The sequence below is a fragment of the Canis lupus genome, chromosome 2 (assembly GCF_048164855.1).
Source record: "Canis lupus baileyi chromosome 2, mCanLup2.hap1, whole genome shotgun sequence".
In the NCBI taxonomy this organism is placed as follows: domain Eukaryota; kingdom Metazoa; phylum Chordata; class Mammalia; order Carnivora; family Canidae; genus Canis; species Canis lupus.
The window spans coordinates 1,156,325-1,165,510 of record NC_132839.1 but is presented as its reverse complement, the minus strand read 5'-3'; the positions used below and the strand labels follow the sequence as shown (position 1 = coordinate 1,165,510).

The window sequence follows — 9,186 nt, the reverse complement described above, 5'->3', positions numbered from 1 at the left end:
CTCCAGCGGGCAGCGCTGTGCTGCTCCCTGAGACCCGGCCCTGATGGGCAGGATGCGGGTGGGGACGCTGGGTCCTCTGGCTCTGGGGCTGAGCATCCCATCCCCCAGTCTGCTGGGGCCTCCACAGAAGAGCCCCCAGGCCCCCGGGTCTCCGCCTCTTCTCTCAGAACCCTGCATTCACTCAACTTGCGTCCCAGCTTCTTTTTTTTTTTTTAATCTCAGACTGTTGAGCCCAAGATTGCGAATCCGAGAAACCACCGAGAAGCCGACACTGATGCAAACACACCAGGGTTTATTTACAAGCTCGAGCTTGTGTCCAAGTATACCCGACACAGCAGAGCAGTGACTTGGACCCCCAGGTGGGTTTTAGCTTAGTTTTAAGAGCTGGTCTTGGGGAACTCCCGAAGGGTGGATCAATTCCTAAAGTTCTGTTTACATTTTGATATGGGGCCTTCAAGGGCATTGAGATCTGTTCTAATAGGGCCTTCCTGTCCTTGGCCTGGGCTCAGTTTTTATTCTATTGTTGGGCTTGCTGTGTCCTGACAATGAGCACTCAGGAAGGAAGTGACGGACATGACTCCCTTCTCAGGAGCATCACAGAGAATAAATAATGAGACTGAACCAAAGGAGCACAAGACTTGTGCACTGAGCCATACCAGGCTCTGGGAGGCCGTCCTGGGCTCGTGGGGTGGGAGCCTCATCTTGTGAAAATGTCTGCAGTTCCTGAAGCCACCCTCAATTTCAATGTCATTCCTGTCAAATCATGGTGGCAGATCCTATAAATAGGAAAAAAAAAAAAAACCTGTGACATCCATCCACCCCCACAAATGACCCCGGACAGCAAATCAGTATTGGAGAAGCAGGACAGAGTGGGACGCAGCACTTTCCTATTTCAAACGATGTCACAGAGACACAGGATAAAGCAGTGTTGTCCTCGGGATCCCACCTGGCTCTGTCAGTTAAGTATCTGGCTCCTGACCTCACCTCCGGTCCTGATCACGGGGTCGTGAGTTCTAGCCCTGGGCTGGTCCATGGACGAGGCCTGATGCCTACTTAAACAAACCAGACCCACGAGGGTTGGTCCCAGCATAAGCTGAAGGAGCAGAACAGAGAGTCCAGAAGGAAATGTGCTCTGATACAACTGATTTTCTTAAATTAATTTAATTTAAACCAAATTAATTAACGTATAGTGTATTATACTTTCAGAGGAAGAATTCAGGGTTCACCAGTTGGAGATAACCGCAGTGGTCGTGACATCACATGCCCTCCTTCATGCTGGTCCCCTGTTATCCCCTCCCCCGTCCCCTCTCCTGCAGCAACACTCAGTTTGTTTCCTATAATTAAGAGTCTGTATTTACTGCATCTGTGTTCATCTTATTTGTTTTTCCTTCCCTTCACAGATGTTCTGCTTTGCTTCTTTAATTCCACCTATGAATGACACCACAGGGTCATTCTCTTTTCCGAATGACCTATTTCACTTAGGATGATCCCTCTAGTTCTATGCATGGCATTGCAAATGGCAAGATTTCCTTCTCTTTGATAGCTGAGTACCATTCCTCTCTCTACGACCATCATCTATCTCCCACCCTCTTTATCCCTCATCTGCCACAGGGCACCGAGGCTCCTCCCACAGTGTGGCAATGTGGACCCCACTGCTGTGGACATTGGGGTGCAGTTGTCCCACGTCTCACTGCATCTGTATCTTCGGAGTGAGCTCCAGGCTGTACACCTGCTGGTCACAGGGCGACTCTATTTGCAACTTCCTGAGGAGCCTCCACACTGTTTCCAGGGCGGCTGCAGCAGCCCACGGTCCCGCCCACAGTGGAAGAGGGTTGAGTGAGCTTTATAGGACGTGGTAAAAGTCTGGTCCACATTTCATTTCGCGTCCTTTGGGCTCCAATTCTTTCTCCTTAAGTATTTTTGGGGAAGCCGGGTGTTGGGCTCCTTTTCAGGCAGACGTTTCCGAAATTAACAGGCCACAGCTAGAGCCCAGAAGGAGGCAGAGGTGGGCCCGGGGACGGGCACGCTGCCTCCTGCACAGCCTCCTGTAGCAACTGAGCATCCCGCAGTGGGTGCCTGAACCCAGGCACCGCCCAGGGGGCACGCATGCAAAGTAGGCCTCCTTTGCCTGCACTAACAGGAGCCAGCCTGTGCTGGGGAGGCCTGAGGAAGACATGAGGACACGTCCACGTGGATGAGCCACAGCCTCTTCAGAAACTACACGGAGTCTTCAGGGGGATATTGGGCAGCATTCACGATGACAGGAGCCTCGGTCTCTTCAGGACACACGGTGAGGCTTCAGGAAGATGTGGGCCAACATCCACCCTGACAGGAGACCCTGGGCCACTTCAGGCCCTGCGGGGAGGCTTCAGGAAATTGTGGGCCCGCACCCACCCTGACAGGAGCCCCTGGGCTGCCTCAGGACCTGCGGGGAGGCTTCAGTAAGATGTGGGCCTGCATCCACCCTGACAGGAGCCCCTGGGCCACCTGAGGACATGCCTGGAGGCTTCTGAAAGATGTGGCGCTGCGTCCACTCTGGCAGGAGCTAACTGGCTCCTCGGGACATAAGTTGAGGCTTCTGGAAGCTGGGGGCAGCATCCACAGTTGCAGGAGCCCCTGCCACCTCAGAACCTGCGGTGTCGCTTTGGGAGGACGTGGGGCCACGTCCACACAACGGACGCTGATATCCTCAGGACACCCGGTGTAGTCTTCGGGAAATATGGGGATGCGTCCATGCAGACAGAAGACCCCGGCCTTGTCAGAGCCTGTGGTGAGGCCTAAGGAAGATGTGGATGCTGAATCCACACTGACAGGAGTCTCCAGCCTCCTCAGGACGCACTGTGAAGGATTGGGATGATTTGGGGCTACGTCCGTGCTGACAGGAGCTCCCAGCCTCCTCAGGACGCACTGTGAAGGATTGGGATGATTTGGGGCTACGTCCGTGCTGACAGGAGCTCCCAGCCTCCTCAAGTCTTATGGTGAGACAGAGGAAAATGTGGGGCCACGTCCTCCTCAGGACCTGCACTTTGGCTTCGGGACACATGGGGCTGCGTCTAGGCTGACAGGAACCCACAGCCTCCTCAGGACCTGCGGTGAGTTTTCTGGGGGACGTGGGTCCATGTCCAGGCTGACAGGAGCCTCTGGCATCCTTAGAAACTGCTGTGAGGCTTCCAGAGGATGTGAGGCATAATCCAGGTTGACAGGAGACCCGGGTCCTCAGGACCCGCTGACTATGACTCAGGAACACGTGGGGCCACGTCCCCACTCACAGGAACCCGGCTTCCTCAGGACCCCCTGGAGGACTCTGGAGGTGCCGTTGGGGGCCACGTCCATGTCAGAAGGGACTCCTCAGAACCATAGGGTAAGTGAATGGGTAGAATGAATGGAAGGTCAGGGGAGGGGAGGCAGTTGGTGGTTAGTCTTAGGTTAGATGTTAGGGGTTAGTGATTATGCTTATGGTTACGGATTAGAGGTTAGGGTGAGGGATAAGGGTAAGGTTCAGTTGTTAGGAGTTAGGATCGGGGTTTGGATTCGGGACAGGAGTTAGAGTTAGGGTTATGGTTTAGACTTTAGGGATTAGGGCAGGAGGTTAGGAGTTGGGGTTTGGGTTATGGTTAGAGTTAGGTTTAAGCTAGGTTTGCAGTTGGGGTTAGGGGTTACGGTGTGAGTTAGGGTTAGAGGTTAGGTTTAGGGTTTAGAGTTAAAGTTAGGGCTAGGTTTAGGGTTAAGGCGAGGGTTAGTTTTAGGATAGGGGTTAGGGCTAGGGTTAGGGTTAGTGTTTGATTAGGGATTATGGTTAGGGTCAGGTCAGGGTCAGGGCACGGTTTTGGAAAAGGGTAAGAGAGGGTTAGGCAGTGGGTTAGGGATTTCTTTTAGGGTAGGGTTAGGGTACACTTTGGGATATGAGATAGGATTAGTATTAGAGGGTTAGGGTTAGGGTACAGGTTAAGGTTAGGAATAGGATTTGAGTACATTAAGATAAGGTTAGGATTAGAGGTTAGGGTTAGGGTTAGATTTAAAGTAAGGGTCAGGGTTAAGGGTTTAGAATAAGTTTAGGAGTTAGGGTGAGTTTTGGCAGGAAGGTTCAGTGAATGTGTTTCGGTCTTGGAGTTTGTGTTTGGTTTTTGATTAGTGAAAGTTCTTGTTGAAGGGTTATGTTAACATTAGACTTAAGTGGAGGGTTAGGCTTATGTCTGTGTATGGTTAGAGTTTGTGTCTTGGCATGTGCCTGCACTGGGACTCCTAGCATATTGGGCAGTTTAGTTTTATGCACTCTATTTAGGTTTTGGGTTCAAAGATAGCCTGACTCCACCAAGTCAGTGGTCTCCCCAGAGAATCAAAATCCATGCTTCTGCTGGGGTGAGAATAGGCATGGCAGGATTCTCCTGAGCTGAGCTAAGGAGGGAATTTGTGGCTCTAAAGACTTTTTGTTTGTATTTTCAGTTGCCTTTCTGACTTTATCTCTTGTGCGCACATGTTTCCTCTATACTACCAATTATTATTTTAAAGATTTATTTGAATTCCTCTTTATAAACACAGTATGATGTAGTTTCAGGTTTACACATAGTGATTCAACCCTTGAATCCAACGCCTGGTTCTGGTCAGAGGTGACCTCCACTATCCCCATCCCCTGATTCCCCATCCCCCCCTCCTTCCTCTGGTATTTATTAGTTTATTCACTGTGGTTAAAATGTGTTTCTTGGTTTGCATCTCTCATCCCTCCCTTGGCCCCTTTGCCGGTTTGTTTGGTTTCTTAAAATTCACATGTGAATGCAATTGTATGGTATTTGGTATCTGTCTTTCTCTGACTGACTGAGTTCATTTAGCATAGGTCCCTTCCACTTCTCCCACGTCATTGTAAATGGCTTCATTTCATCCCTTCTGATGAACGAATGATGTCGCAGTGTGTATATTTACCACATTGTCTCTGCCCATTCATCTGTCGATGGACATCTGGGCTGTATACACAGTTTCGCTGTTGTTGATAACACTCCTACCAACACTAGGCTGTGTGTTCCTCTTCAAATCTACTAAACTACTTTTGTATCCTCAGGGTAAATACCTAGCTGTGCAATTTTGGTATCATAGGGTAGCTCTATTTTTAACTTCTTTTTTTTTTAAGTTTTTTTATGATAGTCACAGAGAGAGAGGCAGAGACACAGGCAGACGGAGAAGCAGGCTACATGCACCAGGAGCCCGACGTGGGATTCGATCCTGGGTCTCCAGGATCACGCCCTGGGCCAAAGGGAGGTGCCAAACGGCTGTGTCACCCAGGGATCCCCTATTTTTAACTTCTCGAGGACCCTGCAGACTGTTTTCCACAGTGGCTGCACCTTCATTTATGTATTCATGAGAGACACAGAGAGGCAGAGGTATAGGCAGAGGGAAAATGAGGCTCCAGGTGGGGAGCCTGATGTGGGACGTGCTCCCCCAGGACCCCGGGATCATGACCTGAGCCAAAGCACATGCTCAACCACTGAGGCACCCAGGTGCCTTGCTGATTCAATTTCTTTGTTAGTTATGGGTCTCTTCATATTTTCAATTTCTTCCTATTTCAGTTTTACTCATTTACACATTTCTAGGGATTTGTCCATTTCTTCCAGGTCTCCCAGTTTGTTAGTGTATAATCTTTCATAGAATTCCCTTATAATTGTCTTATTTTTCTGGTGTTGATTGTGATCTCTCTTCTCTCATTTGTGATTTTATTTATTTAGGTTTTCTCTTTTCTCATTGATAAGGATGGCTAGGGCTTCATCCATTTTATTAATTATTTTGAAGAACCAGCTCTTAGTTTTGCTATTCCATTCTACTGTTTTGTTGTTTCTGTATTGTTTATTTCTGTTCTCATCTTTATTTTTTCCCTTCTTCTGTAGGCTTTAGGCTTTGTTTGCTATTCCTTTACCAGCTCCTTTAGGTGTAGGGTTAGGTTGTGTATTGGAGACTTCTTGTTTCTTGAGGTAGGCCTGTATTGCTATGTACTTCCCTCTTAGGACTCCCTTTGCTACATCCCAGAGGTTTGGAGAAACATGTTTTCATTTTCATTTGTTTTAAATTTCCTCTTTAATTTCCTGGTTGCTCCATTCATTCTCTAGTAGGATGTTCATAATCTCCACGTATTTTTGGTCTGTCCAAATATTTTCTTACTGTCGACTTTGAGTTTCATAGCCTCATTGTCCGAAAATGTATATGGTGTGATACCAACCTTCTTGTACCTGTTGTACCTGTTGAGGGCTGACTTGTGGCCCATGATATGATCTGTTCTGGAGAATGTCCCATGTGCACTTGAAAGGAATGTGTATTCTGCTTTAGGAATAAATGTTCAGACTATATCTGTTGAGTCCCTGTGGTCCAGTGTGTCAAGGCTGTTGTTCCCCTGTTGATTTTCTGCATAGACGATCCGTCCATGACATAAGTGGGTGTTAAAATCCCCTATCATTGTATTATTATCAGTGTGTTCCTGTACGTTTGTTGTTAATTGGTTACTATATTTTGGTACTCCCATGTTGGCAGCATAAATATTTAGTTGTTTGGTCTTTTTTTTAAATAATTTTTTTATTTTTATTTATTTTTATTTATTTATGATAGGCACACAGTGAGAGAGAGAGAGAGGCAGAGACACAGACAGAGGGAGAGGGAGAAGCGGGCTCCATGCACTGGGAGCCCGATGTGGGACTCGATCCCGGGTCTCCAGGATCACGCCCTGGGCCAAAGGCAGGCGCCAAACTGCTGCGCCACCCAGGGATCCCAAATTTATTTTTTATTGGTGTTCAATTGACCAACATACAGAATAACACCCAGTGCACATCCCATCAAGTGTCCCCCTCAGTGCCCGTCACCCATTCTCCCCACCCCCCCGCCCTCCTCCTCTTCCAGCACCCCTAGTTCATTTCCCAGAGGTAGGAGTCTTTATAATCTGTCTCCCTTTCTAATATTTCCCACACGTTTCTTCTCCATTCCCTTATATTCCCTTTCAGTATTATTTATATTCCCCAAATGAATGAGAACATTCACTGTTTGTCCTTCTCTGATTGACTTACTGCACTCAGCATACTACCCTCCAGTTCCATCCACTTTGAAGCAAATGGTGGGTATTTGTCGTTTCTAATGGCTGAGTAATATTCCATTGTAAACATAAACCACATCTTCTTTATCCATTCATCTTTCGATGGACACCATGGCTCCGTCCGCAGTTTGGCTATTGTGGACATTCTGCTATAAACATCAGGGTGCAGGTGTCCCAGCGTTGAATTGCATCTGAATATTTGGGGTAAATCCCCAACACTGCAATTGCTGGGTTGTAGGGCAGGTCTATTTTTAACTCTTTGAGGAACCTCCACACAGTTTTCCAGAATTTCTGCACCAGTTCACATTCCCACCAACAGTGTAAGAGGGTTCCCTTTTCTCCGCATCCTCTCCAACATTTGCGGTTTCCTGCCTTGTTAATTTTCTCCATTCTCACTGGTGTGAGGTGGTATCTCATTGTGGTTTTGATTTGTATTTCCCTAATGGCAAGTGATGCAGAGCATTTTTTCAGGTGCATGTTGGCCATGTCAATGTCTTCCTCTGTGAGATTTCTCTTCATGTCTTTTGCCCATTTCATGATTGGATTGTATGTCTCTTTGGTGTTGATTTTAAGAAGTTCTTTATAGATCTTGGAAACTAGCCCTTTATCTGATACGTCTTTTGCATATATCTTCTCCCATGCTGAAGGTTGTTTTTAGTTTTGGTGACTGTATCCTTCGCTGTGCAAAAGTTTCTTATCTTGATGAAGTCCCAATAGTTCATTTTTGCTTTTGTTTCTTTTGTCTTCATGGATGTACCTTGCATAAACTTGCTGTGGCCAAGTTCAAAACGGATGTTGCCTGTGTTCTCCTCTAGGATTTTGATGGACTCTTGTCTCACATTTAGATCTTTCATCCATTTTGAGTTTATCTTTGTTTATGGTGAAAGAGAGTGGTCTAGTTTCTTTCTTCTGAAGGTGGATGTCCAATTTTCCCAGCACCATTTATTGAAGAGACTGTCTTTCTTCCAATGGATAGTCTTTCCTCCTTTATCGAATATTATTTGACCATAAAGTTCAAGGTCCACTTCTGGGTTCTCTATTCTGTTCCATTGATCTATGTGTGTTTTTGTGCCAGTACCACACTGTCTTGATGACCACAGCTTTGTAGTACAACCTGAAATCTGGCATTGTGATGCCCCCAGATATGGTTTTCTTTTTTAAAATCACACTGGCTATTCGGGGTCTTTTCTGATTCCACACAAATCTTAAAATAATTTGTTCTAACTCTCTGAAGAAAGTCCATGGTATTTCGATAGGGATTGCATTAAACGTGTACATTGTCTGGGTAACATTGATATTTTCACAATATTAATTCTGCCAATCTATGAGCATGGAATATTTTTCCATCTCTTTGTGTCTTCCTCAATTTCTTTCAGAAGAGTTCTATAGTTTTTAGGGTATAGATCATTTACCTCCTTGGTTAGGTATATTCCTAGGTATCTTATGGTTTGGGTGCAATTGTAAATGAGATTGACTCCTTAAATTCTCTTTCTTCAGTCTCATTGTTAGTGTATAGAAATGCCATTGATTTCTGGGCATTGATTTTGTATCCTGCAACGCTACCAAATTGCTATGAGTTATAGCAATCTTGCGGGGGAGGGCTTCGGGTTTTCTAGGTGGAGTATCATGTCATTGGCGAAGAGGGAGAGTTTGACTTCTTTGCCAATTTGAATGCCTTTAATGTCATTTGTTGTCTGATTGCTGAGGCTAGGACTTCCAATAGTATGTTGAACAGCAGTGGTGAGAGTGGACATCCCTGTCTTGTTCCTGATCTTAGGGGAAAGGCTCCCAGTGCTGCCCCATTGAGAATGATATTTGTAGTGGGCTTTTCCTAGATGGCTTTTAAGATGTTGAGGATTGTTCCCTCTACCCTACGCTCTGAAGTGTTTTGATCAGGAATGGATGCTCTATTTAGTCAAATGCTTTCTCTGCATCTAGTGAGATGATCATATGGTTCTTGGTTTTTCTCTTGCTGATATGATGAATCACATTGATTGTTTTACGAGTGTTGAACCAGCCTTGTGTCCCAGGGATAAATCCTATTTTGTCATGGTGAATAATTTTCTTAATGTATTGTTGGATCCTATTGGCTAGGATCTTGTCGAGAATTTTTGCATCCATGT

The 9,186-nt window shown here is 46.3% G+C and overlaps 1 long non-coding RNA gene across 1 annotated transcript in view; it reads left to right on the top strand.

Annotated features, from left to right (window-relative positions):
* Positions 1 to 222: 222 nt before the first annotated feature.
* LOC140611004 (uncharacterized) overlaps positions 223 to 9,186 on the top strand; it is a 35,066-nt gene continuing 26,102 nt past the window's right edge. Inside the window, exon 1 of the long non-coding RNA XR_012012399.1 lies at positions 223 to 3,361. This is a non-coding gene — a long non-coding RNA (uncharacterized lncRNA). The remainder of the gene's footprint in view (positions 3,362 to 9,186) is intronic.